The 13,884-nt window shown below is 38.3% G+C and overlaps 1 protein-coding gene across 4 annotated transcripts in view; it reads right to left on the bottom strand.

Annotated features, from left to right (window-relative positions):
• Positions 1-13,884, bottom strand: part of SEMA5A (semaphorin 5A) — a 527,169-nt gene that overhangs the window by 52,890 nt on the left and 460,395 nt on the right. The window lies entirely within an intron of this gene.

Genomic DNA, 13,884 nt, shown 5'->3' on the forward strand with positions numbered 1-13,884 from the left:
ATTCCCCCCAAATCATCTTCCTTTCACTTGATAAGTGACCCAAAATGCTGAATATTTTGACGTTAACTTTAGCTTTTATTTTTATTTTTTTAAGATTATAGTTAAAATGAGGGAACCAGAATTTGATTTTTGGACCTCATTATGTTCAGTCTGAGATTTATATTTTAAGCTCTGGATCACAGATTCAAAGTGTTAGAATGGTAGCTTTCCAGTTGATAACACAATACATGATAACTTTTGGTCTATAAGAAATTTTCACAAGATTTCCCTAGTTAATACGTTGATGGCATTTTTCAGTCTCACCTCCCTTCCCCAGTACCAGATACCTCCATTGTAAGCACAGTGGGGAAGACCCTGGCAAGTGGGACACGCCATTTTTGGGCAGTGGAATTTAGGAGTATAAATTTAGGTCTCTTAATCTGGCAAGAATTTTAAACATTATGTCTCCAGAAACACGACCAAATCTAAGGGGCACAGGGTTTGACCTTGAACACAGCACTAGATGTTTCATTAGAGGGAAAACCCACAACATATAATACATTCAACTATGGCCATACTTTTAAAATAATTTTATTAATGTTAAACATACATAGAAAGGAAGAGTTAAATAGCTTTCTAAGATTTATTCTGAAAAAGAGAATTGTTTTATCCTCCCCCCATCTCTTTCAGTTGATTATCTAGATACTTATCCCTTAGAGCTAACAACAAGAATTTTCCAGTATCAGGCATTGTCCATTAACTGTGCACTATGGGGAAAGATTTAGCTCTTTATTCTTTAACACTTTACCCCTCTCCCTGTGTCTCCAACCCTGATGCAGCCTTCCCATCTGCCATCATCTTAATGTAGTTATGCTGCACTTTTGGTTAGATCCAAATCCAGTGTTTGCACTTATCACTAGACGAACACTATCCACAGATGACTGGTGCAGAGAGCTGATTGGTTTCTGTCTCGAGCCTAGTTCCCTCCCAGTCTGACTCAAGGACTCGCCTGGTTTGTCAGGGTAGTTGTCTAATTTCTATGAACTTGTCATGAATTCACTCCCCATCAGGTATTTGGACACAGTAAGAACCGTGTTGGCTGGTTTATGCTTTGAAAATAAAAAAAATCTCGGTAATATTGTATAAATGAATTCTGGTAGGAGAGAAAGTAGCCACGTGTATCCACACCAGAAGCTTTAACTGGAAGCTTGTTAAAATATTTATTTTGTCATGATTCTAATTAGTCTAACTAGTTTTCTTTATGCAGGGCCTATCTTTTAAAATTTTTTTACAAGGGACAATACTCGAGGGTTCTTCATGTTTGTGACTTCATACGCTTCTAACAGAAAACATGTAGAGTAATCATCACCACGTTCCTGATTTAACACCTCTTGCTTCCCTTCCCTGGCCCACACTGATGCTCTCCATCCCCACACCAACACACACTGGAAGACAGATGATTTCATTTTCCTTTGTTTACAGCACGTTTTATTATGGCATCTTTTGGATGCTGCCTTTTAAGTGAAAAAATAACCCCAATGGATGCCATAAACACAATCATGTGAAATACTAGACAGAACATGTGTGTGCTCTTTTTCACTGGAATGGAGACCACGTAATAGGAATGCAATCGGCCTTGCCTGGGACCTTCCAGGCCCACTGTGTGGCAACACTGCCAGCCCCAGATTGAAAATGCCATATGCATTCCCTTCATCACTCTGCGTCAGCCTGGCTGGGCAAGTGTCCAGGGGCGGCTGGCTCCTTGCCTAAATGGACTTAAAACATATGCTGTTTATGGACCCCTGCTTTTAGCATTAACAAGTTTGACATCACCTACAAAATAGTAAGATCCCATGTCTCAATAAACAAACACAGAGGGTCCTCCCAATAATTCTGAGCTTCCTTGCACTAGAAATTTCACCTCTTCTATGGAGATGAAGTTTTTTTTTGAAACAGATGAATAGAAAATATATTTTAAAGCCTGGGTTGGCCTCTGTGTACTGGTAAAATGCTCAGAAGGGTGGGGGGATGGTGGCAGCTGTCACATGTCCCAGAGGCGGGTACACCTCAAGGGTGAAGAAGATCAATTCAGGCCCATTAGACCTAAACCTCTGATAACAAAGTCTGTTCTTATGTTCCATTAGCTCCTCACTGTACAAAATCCAACAGGAGTCTCAGGACCTCTCCTTTCAACTGCCTTTTAAGATTTGATTATGATGCATTCATTTAAAATATCAAATTATGAAATACTGAGAAATGGTATGACTGATCTGTTTTATATTAATGACCAAAATTATAAAGTGGTTCAATTCAGTGGTGAGTAGTTGTATGGCTTAACTGAGCCTGTATGCTCCAATTTACTGAGGAACTGCTGCTATAAGTAAAATAGAGAGATAGTGACAATCTAAGCAAACCCAAATTTGAATGGAACTTGAACAGCATTGCATTTGATGCTAAAAAGAGAAATTATTTTAAAAGGGATTTCAGGGAGCTAATTATTATACCTGTCACATAGGATTCTTAATCTTCTGGTGGAAAATATTAGATAAGAATGGTTAATAAATCAATCCCACTGCTGCTATATATCCAAAGGAATTAAAATCAGGATCTCAAAGAGATATCTATACTTCCATGTTCATTACAGCATTACTCACAATAACGAAGATTTGGAAACAACGTAAGTGTCTAGCGACGAATTAATGGATAAAGAGCATGTGAGACAGACAGACAGACACACAGACACACACACACAGCGGAATATTATTCAGTCACGAGACAGAAGGAAATCCTGCCATTTACAATAACTTGGTTGGAGCTTGAGGGCATTATGCTAAGTGAAATAAGTCAGACAGAGAAAGACAAATTCTGTATGCTCCAACTTATATGTGGAATCTAAAAATGCCAAACTCAGAGAAACACAGAGTAGAGTGGAAGTTACCAGGGGTTGGGGAAAACGGGGAAATGTGGGTCAAAGGGTACAAACTTTCAGTTATAAGATTATCAAGTTTGGGGATCTAATTTACAGCATGGTGATTATAGCTAATAATACTGTATCATATACTTGAAAATTTCTAAGAAAGTAGATCTTAAATGTTCTCACCACAGTAAAGAAATGATAACGTTGTGACAGGACGGAGGTGGTAGCTAATGTTCTGGTGATAATCATTTTGCAATTTATAAATGTATCAAATCAACACATTGTGCACCTTAAACTTACACAATGTTATGAGTCCATTATATCTCAATAAAGCTGGAAAAAAATAAAATAAAGACAGCAGCCGATGCAAGGACAAAAAAAGAAAAAAAAAGGTCAAGAACAACAAAGGAAAAAATAAACATGGTTACTACATCAATTTTAAACAGTTCTCCTAACATGCTGCCTATGTTTTACATGTCCCAGTCAACAGGGATACAACCAACCATTTAAAAGTTTAATCTGGAAACCTGGGAGGCACCTGCCTGTTCTCCCTCACCTCTAGGCCAAGTCCTATAGATATGGCCTCTTAGGCTCCTTCTCTCTTCCCCGTCTTAACTGTCTCTTTTCTAATTCAGGCCACCGTCATCTCAGTCCTGTTTCACAGAATCAAAGCGTGTATTTCACTGACATTTAATTGTGTATTTATAAGTCTGCCTCCACAAACAGACTGTAAATTTGTCAAGAGCAAGAACTTTGCCATATTTATTTTATATTACCAGTCCTAAGTACAATACTATAATTTTTTGGTGAATGGATAAATCAATTCACAAATAAGCCCATTCTGGTGGAATCTGCATAAATCTGGGGAAAAATTAGATGGTTAAGCAGGGCCCCGTTTTGCTGTTTAGTTTTTCTTTGAGAAAACTAAAACATCTTATATTCCATAGGTTGAAAGTAAAATAGATGGTAACAATCCAAGAAAAATTTTGATACCATGTGTTTAGCACAAAATAAGAAAATTACCCTTAAAGTGTTTGCCTCAATAGCTGAATATATGAACTAAATATATTCTTGTATGGAATACATATGGTTTCCATATGTAGTTATCAAATTCTCTTTCAGTTAACTAAGTTGTTACACTCTGAAACAGAAAACCATTCTGCACCAGAGGAACAAGAGAGTAATGCAGCTGTGCTCGCGAAGGGCCAAGGTACTGAAGCATACGTACAGAGGTAGATCTGTGATCCCAGGAGCTTGCGGAAGCAGAGCCCAGATTGACAGGAAATCCTGGAAATTAGTTTAGTGGTCCCAGCAAGGCAGAGAAAGAAAAGGGAGACAGCGCATTCAAAATTATAATGCCACGGAATGACTTCTGCTTCCAACCAAGATGGGGTAACAGAAATGGGATGAACTCTTTCACCAAGAATAACTTTAAAATACATAAAACAACAGTTCGTAAGACATCGGACATTAGGCAACGAAGGACAGAGACCGCCAAGTTTCGGAACCATGAGGTGAGCTCCACAACTGACCCAGCCTACAAACTTGAGAAGGTTTCCAGGTGATGGTGGAGGAAGAAGAGACCCAGGCACAGACTAGTGACTGGGGAGACAGAACTGGGAGGTAAAGGAAGCCAAAGGGGCCGGGGTTCTCAGCAGGAGAGGGCTGCACAAAGAAGAAACTCCAGTTATGCACAGCTCCCCCGTTAGGTATTCAGCTGAGTAGAAACCCGTGAACGTATGTGTATGAAGAGACTACACATGGGTGGGGAGAGACCCACCTGAAAAGATCAGAGGGAACAGTGCACGCCACTCACATAGGGCTGGGAATACTGCTTGCTCCTAAGAGCCAGACTGAAAAGCTTCATAATTCTCCTCGCATAAGTTAGGGTACCAGGAAGGGTCTTGTCTCCACCGTGGGGAAAAATCACCCCAGACTAAACTCTGCTCTGATCTCAACTAAAGAGATCCAAAAACCAAAAAGACCAAACTAGTTTCACATAACTTGATCTTGTCCCAAAGGAGAGCTCTTGCATAATTTGGGGAATACAAAAGTGTCCAATGTACAACAAGGAAAAGGTCACAGTGTCTTACATCTAATCTAAAATTACCAGGTATGCAAAGAAGCTGCTAAAAAAACACAACTTACAACGAGGAGAAAAATCAGTCAATTGAAATTGGCACAGAAAAGCCACAGATGACAGAATTTGAAGTTAAGAATATTTAAAACTGTTATTATAACTGTATTGCATATGTTCAAGGAGCTAGAAGAAAGACAACCTGTTAAGTAGAAACATGGAAGATATAAGGAAGAAATAAAATCAACTATACACAACATTCTATGAGGTCGACTTTAATCTGATATAAAAAACCAGACACAGACATAAGAAGGAAAGAAAACTACATGTGAATATTCCCCATTAACTTAGACACAAAAGTGCTTAACAGGATTTTAATAAGCAAAACTCCAAACTATTTAAAAAGGTCAATAGCTCATAATTATGTAGGGAGTACGTCAAGGGTGCAAGGTTCATTAACATTTAAAATTGGATCAAGGTAATTCACCTTATTAACAGTCTAAAAAGTAAACCCATATGGACATCTCAATAGATACAGAAACGTCATTTGATAAGATGCCCAAACCCACTCCTTATAGAAACTCTCAATCAACGAGGATAGAAATAAATTTCCTAAATCTGACAAAGGACATTTATTAAAAACATACAAGCAACATCTTAAAGGTTAAAGCCTGCATGCTTTTTTTAAAGCTGAAGAATATAAGATCAATATAAAATATTAAGTCTGTTTCTATGTACTAGCAACGAGGAATCATAAATTAAAAGAATGCCATTTACAATGCTATCAAAAATATGAAATACTTAGGAATAAGTCTCATAAAATATGTGCATGACTTGTACACTTAAAGGAAACTTAATCTTCTAAATGATCTATAGAACCAATGCAATCTTAGTCACAATTCCAGAAGGCCTCTTAAAAAAATAAAATTTGACAAGCTAATTCTAAAATTCACATAGAAATACAAAATATCTATCAATAGAATAGCAAAAGCATTTTGCAAAGAAAGGACATTGTTGGAGGACTTACACAGCCTGACTTCAAGATTCATTATAAAGGTACAATAATCAAAATGCTGTGGCATTAAGATTGAAAGATTGAGCAAAGGAGTGGAATGAAAAGCCCAGAAATAGACCCACATGCATATGGCTTATTGATTTTTCAAAAAAGTTACAAAGGCAATTTAGCGGTAAAAGCAGTCTTTTCATCAAATGGTGCTGGAACAATTTGATATCCATATGTGAAAACCTGAACTTTGATCAATAACTTGCTCTACCCATGATAATAAACTCAAATGGATCATAGACCAATATCTAAAAGCATAAAACGTATAGAATAAAACCTAGGAGAGTATTTCTGTGACCTTAGGTTAAGCAAAGATCTCCTAGATACAATGCCAAAAGCATCAGTCATAAGAGAGGTAAAAATAAGCTGTGTTAATCAAAATCAGAAACCTCTACTTTTGAGAGACACTCACTGTTAAGAGAATGAAAGACTAGTCACACATGGGAGAGAATATTTGCAAATCAGTTATCTGATAAAAGGCTCATACCCATTATACATTTAAAAACTTAAAACTCAACAATAAAAGAAAAAAACAGTATAAGCATTGTCAAGTGTTATGGAGAGACATTTCACCAAAGAAGATATACAGATGGCAAAAAAGCATATGTAAAGGTACTCAACATCGTTTTTTGTTTTTTGTTTTTTTAAGAATAAAAGTAAATTAACACAGATGTAGGGAACAAATATATGGACACCAAGGGGGGAAAGTGGGGTGGGGTGGTGGTGGTGTGATGAACTGGGAGATTGGGATTGACATATATACACTAATATGTATAAAATGGATAACTAAAAAGAACCTGCTGTATAAAAAATAAATGAAATAAAATTCAAAAAAAAAAGAATAAAAGTAAATTAAAACCACAAGAAACCACCACACACTTATTAGAATGGCTAACATGAAACAGAACAAAAGAAACCTCGAACCTGACAATATCAAATGCTGGTGAGCTTGCAGAGCAACAGGAACTCTCATATCCTGCTAGTAGGAATGTAAAATGACACAATTGCTTTGAGAACTATTTGACACTTTGCTAAAAGCTTAAACATACACTTACCATATGACCTAGACATTTCCCTGCTAGATATTTACCCAAGAGCAAAGAAAGGATATATCCATACAAATACTTGTATATGAATGTTCACAACAGCTTTATTTGCAATAGCCAAAAACTGGAAACAATGCATATATCCATCAGCAGGTAAATATCTAAGCAAATCATATCCAAATAAGAGACCACTCAATAATAAAAAGAAATGAACTGTTGTTATATTCAACATAGAAGAATCTGTAAAGAATTGTGCTGAGTGAAAGAAGCTCCCCAAAAAGGAATGACAATGTATAATTCCATTCACATAAAATCATGAAAAGTGAAAACTATGTAGAATCAAAAAGATGAGTGGTTACCTGAGACTAGGGAGGGCAGGGAGGTATATGAGGGAGGGGTTACGAAAGGGAACAAGGAAACTTTTGAGTTGATGAACACATTCATTTTCTTGTGTTGATGGTTGCATGGATATACATATTTGTTAAAATTTATCAAATGTTAAACATGTGCAGTATATGGTATACCAGTCATACCCAATAAAATATTAAAAACTATGTGGTCACTGAAAAACAATTCTCTTTCTAAAAAATGGTGGTTATTTTGCTAATTTAGAAGTGATATTCAAAACAGTTGTGTTTGCACGTACCTGCACACGAACTAAGATTACAGTTATTTTATGGCATTCATGTTGGAATATTTGAGACCGAATATAACTACTAAGTATTTGTAGATAAATGTTTCATAAATACAAAATGTGCGTGATCAAGCCAATTTTACCTGTCATCCCACATCCCACATTGTATGATAAAAAATGTTATTTTCTATCATGCAATCAGCCAGTGTAGCAACTGCCCGTTTAGCCTACATATACATGTGCATCAACTGCATTCTTTTATAATCTTATTCCTCTTACAATCAGTTTCTTTAGCTTCAGTGCATTTTCATGCTGCTACAGGTCTTTGAACATGAAGGAGTTAAAATGATCTTCCATGGGGTTTGGAGATGTTTGTGAGTCACAGGATGGTTTGATGGAAGGAGCACTCAGCCCCAAGGCCACCTTCTAACTTACTGTATAATCCTTGGCAAATCTTTTGAACATGTCTTAATCCGTTCAGGCTGCTGTAACAAAATACCACAGATTGGGTGGTTTATAAACAACAGGAGTTTATTTCCCACCATTCTGGAGGCTAGAAGTCCAAGATCAGGGTGTCAGCATGGTTGGGTGAGGGTCCTCTTCCGGGTCACAGATGTCTCTTTGTATCCTCACATGATGAAAGGGGCTGGCTAACTCTCTGGGGCCTCTTTTATAAGGACACCAATCCCACTCATGGGGGCTCCACTCTCATGATCTAATCACCTCCCAAAGGCTCCACCTCCTAATACCATCACCTTAGGCATTAGGTTTTCAACACATGGATTTTGGGGGGACACAAGCATTCAGCCTACAGCAGAACACACTGCAACAAACGCCAAATGAAGGGTTACACAGGATGATCTCAAAGGACTTAACAAACACATTTTGGAATCCACAATCTTGCTTTTAATTTAGTCGGCCAACCCAAAATAAATATTCAGTGCACGCACTTGAATCTGGTTCATAGAAGGTAAAACGATTTGATATCCAAAGGCTACATGACAAACAGTCTACTCTAGCTACTTTGAAGAGGGGATGCTGATTTAGAGATTTTAAAGAATATGCTTGTTTTATTTCCATTACTACTATTAGTCATTAAAGGCCCAATGAAATAAAATAGAAATACTCTTTAAAATAAGAAAGCAATATTGGAACAAAAAGAGTGAATATTTTTAAGTAGAAAATCCCACTGTTCTATTGCAGTAACTGCTTGCATTTCAGCAGACCTTCTCTGGGTAGCTACAGTCCTCTCTTTGGCCACGTTCATAAATCTTTACTGTATCACTTGCTTGCCTAAGGGTCTCCAAATCCTGCAAGCTTTTTGAGGGTAAAGCCTGGGGCTGATGCAACTTCCTTCCTCATTTGGGTGACTGGCAGCACTTCTGGCTCCAAAGGGGGAGAGGATTGAGATGAACATCTCAAGGGCTTTCAAATGGGTGCATTTATCAATACTTTCAACAAGCAGTCAACCTGCACTCTTCTAAGTGCAGAAAAAGCAGCAAAATATTCCTCTGCTTTCATATTAGAAAAAGATGTGTGTGCCTGTGTGCGTTAGATTATATGCGTGTGTATATCTATAAAAATGGAGCTGGCTTTCCTCCTTACACATACTTTTAGGCATTCCTTTTTATAACACAGTAGAAATCCCAAGAGAATAAGAAAATCAGTGCTGTCGCGGGAAATCTTTTTTATTATAGAGGCTGTGATTTGTGGGCACTCTATAAACTTACATCTCAAATGAGAAGATCCATTTATTTGGTTTATTCTCTCACTATCATGCCCTTAAATTCTTAGTCCCTGAGAGCGAACATCAAGAATTCAGATATCTTTTTTTCTGGCAAATACCTTGCAACAAGAGGAGAAACTACTTGTAGTTAGGAGTGAAAGCCTACCATTGGGAAAAATGTTTCCTTCTCAAACTGACCATTGAAATGGGTGACCTTGAGCAAAAAAGTCCACCCTTTATTTCCATTCCTCCATTTTTAAAGAAAAAACAGTGCTTAACTGTAATATACTTGCTTCAGAATATCTGGACATATCTTAAGGGTTCTTATGAGGAATTTCAGAAGAACAAGAGTAAATAACACAAACCAAACTGACGTTGTGTTATTTAAGATTGAGGCTTTGAAAGGACAACTCATGGGGCATTGCTTTTACACTAATACATGGGGGCAGTTGCCCTGGATTCTTTTAAGTACAAAAAAACAATAGTCACTTGCTTTCTTACTAGGAAATGATCGTGTGTGTGTGTATGTGTGTGTGTGTGTCTCACCACCTCACCGCACATATACAACTGTAGAAAATCATGGCTTAAGAAAAGAAAGAAAATACTCCCTATAATCACAGGATTTGGATGTTATGGTTATAGTCATATAGTCACATTTGTGTGGGCTAAAGTGGCTTAATTTCTTGGCAAGAAGATGCAAAATCAAATTAGAATGGAGTGGTTATGGAAAATTCAGTCATGAAGACACAGGCTAAAACCATACTCATGGTTTGGGCAAAGACTAATTAAAAAAATTAAATGTATTAAAAGCTGTTACTTAGCAGCCTAGGCAACCGTTGGTATTTTACCAACACTTGGTTATTAGTCTGTGGTTTGATAAGTAAACATTTATTTTATATATAAATTAATTTCTAAAATAATTTGTTTTGCGCTTTTGAGAAATGTATTAAAAATAAATGTGAGTCAGATGGTGTTGATAAATATATACAACTTGTTTTTACCTGACCATTGACTGCAAAATAATTAAATACCATTTTCCTCTTTTAGATAATTTGGATGCTTTTATTTTTTCTTTATTCTGCTTGTGTAGCTAAAGGAACGCAGGCCAAAACAGAATTGTAATGTCTTTTTCTATTTGCTTACTCAATTGGCAAAATTCCTAAAGATATCAGTTTTCTTCTGCCTTTCGTCAGGCATGGAGGGTTGAGTAGTCGTCCTACCTGGAGCCTTGGGGGCAGCTGGTCTCTTTGTCGTTAGTCACCTCCACCCTGATTCCTTGATTATGGTACAGCTATGACCTTAAGGGTGCTCTGACAGTAAGCACCCACTCGCAGACTCTGGTAGGCAGAATTCTCACACGCCCCCAAGAGCCCCACCACCTGGGTATCACATCTTATGTAATCCCTTTCCTGTGAGTGTGGGTGGGTTCTGTGAAAATGATGGCATAGTGAGGTTCCTCCTAATCTAAGACCTCCTTGTAGTGGACAAAAGACAGATTCTCCTGCTGGCTTTGAAAATGTTGGCTGCCACACTGTGAGGGGACCACATGGCTAGGACCTGAGGGCAGCCAATAGGAACTGATGAAATCCTCCTACCTATAGCCAGAAGAAAACGAGGACCTCAGTTCCCGAACTTCAGGTCACTGTGTTTGAGTGAAATAATGTTGGGTAAATGTCTTTTGTTTAAGGGCACGAACAGAATTTAAGATGGTGTTCTGTTCCTTCCATGGAAGGGCTTTCCCTAAAGTGTATCCTTATGGGGTGCTCATGGTGCTACAGAGACAAAAGCATCTGTTGTCAGGAGGGACTGAGAAGCCCTGGGTTCAACAGAGTTAAACGGGTTTCATCAAACCAGGAGTGCTCAGAGCTGACCTTGGAGCCCTGTTTTTAGAGCTTCTCAGGGAACCAGAGTGGAAGAGAGGGCACCTTAGCAAATGCTGTCAGAGAGGATGTTACCTGGAATCAAACGAGTTCTCAAAAGGTGAGAGCAGTTTTCTCATCGGAGGACTGATGCTACCATCAACTTCATTGATTCAGAACTGAAAATAGGGGTGTATCCCCAGAGTTCTGAAGTTGTATGGAAGTCATCCCTCTCCTGCCAAACCTAAGCAGGATTTAAAAGATTGAGGATGCAGTCCTACGTTCATAAAATCCTTAGCCCACTTGACTCCATGTTCTAATCAGGAAAGCCATCTAGAAAATGATCGTGTGTGTGTGTGTGTATCCCTCTCCTTCAAGTCTGTTGGTGGGTGGCTTTCCAGAAAGTATATGATGTACAGGGAGCTGGCACTTCATTTGTCTTCCTCCTCCAATGACTTCCAGTCTGAGTTTATTTATAAGTGGGCTAATCAGTTCTTATTGTGAAACTCTTTGCTCATTTCCAAGTTCATGGCCTTATGTGATAACCAGGAGAGGCCACCAGGTCTTAACCTTAACCTAGGGCCTCAGCTTTCTCATCTGAAAAATGGGCACATAAAGAAACATCATTGGGACCTCCCTGGTGGCTCAGTGGTTAGGAATCCGCCTGCCAATGCAGGGGACACGGGCTCGAGGCCTGGTCTGAGAAGATCCCACATGCCGCGGAGCAACTAAGCCCGTGCGCCACATCCACTGAGCCTGTGCTCTAGAGCCCATGAGCCACAACTACTGAGCCCACGTACCACAACTACTGAAGCCCATGTGCCTAGAGCCCGTGCTCCACAACAAGAGAAGCCACTGCAATGAGAAGCCCACGCACCGCAACAAAGAGTAGCCCCTGCTTGCCGCAGCTAGAGAAAGCCCACGTGCAGCAATGAAGACCCAACACAGCCAAAAATAAAAATAAATAAATAAATAAATAAATAAATAAATAAATAAATAAATAAAATAAAAAGAAACACACCATAATTATCGGGGAGTGTTAACAAGATAAGGTGTTCACAGTGATTAGCAGGGATCCTGGCATATGGGGCATCTTTGGTCTGCACAGAAGCCTGGAAATGAAGATGGGATGCAGAACGTGAAAATATTAGGGGTTCTGCAAAGTTGGTCACTAGCAATCTTGAGAAATCATCCTCTGTCCAAGAAAATGCGGATGGTCACAAAAACCCCTAATGATCCCAGCAAGGTTACACACAAGGGAATGGATTTACCTAACTGGCAAAAAAAGTTTAAACTTAACTTGCATCCAAGTTTCTATGTACATCATTTCACTCCCTTGGTAATGTGATCATCCAGTAGAAAATTATCTTTGAAATTTGTTCTTAACTGAGTTTACATGAAGCTGACTTTTTATCAGTTCACATTCCTTAAATAATTAGTTAAGATTTCATGTCCTAAAAGATAGTAGTAGGAGCATTTATTTAATCTAAAATTCCTACACCATGAATGACGCATTTGGAACATTCACTGCTAAGGTCAAAGTTCTTCTGTCATTTTCTTTCACCAGTATGGAAATGTTCAGAACACTTGGGTATTCTTTTGTCTCCCTAAGCTGGGATCCCATCATTTAATGGATCTGGGAAATGAAAAACATGTATGTTTTATCAACATCTTTGCTTAGAATTTAAAGCACAAGGAACCCTTTTTTTGGTCTTCTTTTGGCCAATTTACCTTGGGAAATTATGTTCCTCAAATAAAGTTGTGTAAATGACTTTCTTCTTATAATTCAGATTAACTAGGTTATATTACCTTATGAATCTTTCCTGCCAGAAATTATGTGTAATGTCCTAAGTATCTAAATTTAAACAATTATACTTTTGAAATTAAAAGTCAAAGTAATATTGTACAAATGACGTTTTCAATGAACAACACAGTCATGAAAATAGAAGTATCATGTTATCCATCCATCCATCCGCTCATCCATTAATCCTTATTCCAGTAATCATGTTGGAGCATCTATACCTCGTGCAAGATGCTAAGCTACATCCTCAGGGGATCTTAGATGTTAGTGGTGAAAATGAACAGGGGAAGTTCAAGGTAGACACGTGAAAGTGCCATTAAGTCCCACACCAACTATGTGTTATGGGAATTAAGATGCAGGGGGGACTTGATCTTAAATCACATGAGGACACAGTAATTGACACTGTGGCCAGTGCCATGGGCCACTGGGCCTGGGGTTCTGTGTCTGACAGACCGACCAGTTTTATACCGAGGGGTGTATTACTCCCCAGCCAAACAGCTTAGCTGCCTTGAGCAACCAATTCTGGCTAAATTATCCATGCCTTCATAGTACAGTGTCACTGCTAATACAAAACAATCTTATCCAGTGCAATCTTATCCATTTTAAGAAAAGTTTCAAGTTTTGACTATAGAAAATAAAAAAACCGACAGGTTAAAATATAAGTTGTCAAAAGAGCTGGGTATGTGTCCGTATTTTTTCTTAATACAGTTAAAATTCGTTATGCCCCAATTTTATAAATGTTCAGAATGTATGCACAGGGTCCCAGCAGCAGGCCTGATGAA

The sequence above is a fragment of the Balaenoptera acutorostrata genome, chromosome 2 (assembly GCF_949987535.1).
Source record: "Balaenoptera acutorostrata chromosome 2, mBalAcu1.1, whole genome shotgun sequence".
NCBI classification, from domain to species: domain Eukaryota; kingdom Metazoa; phylum Chordata; class Mammalia; order Artiodactyla; family Balaenopteridae; genus Balaenoptera; species Balaenoptera acutorostrata.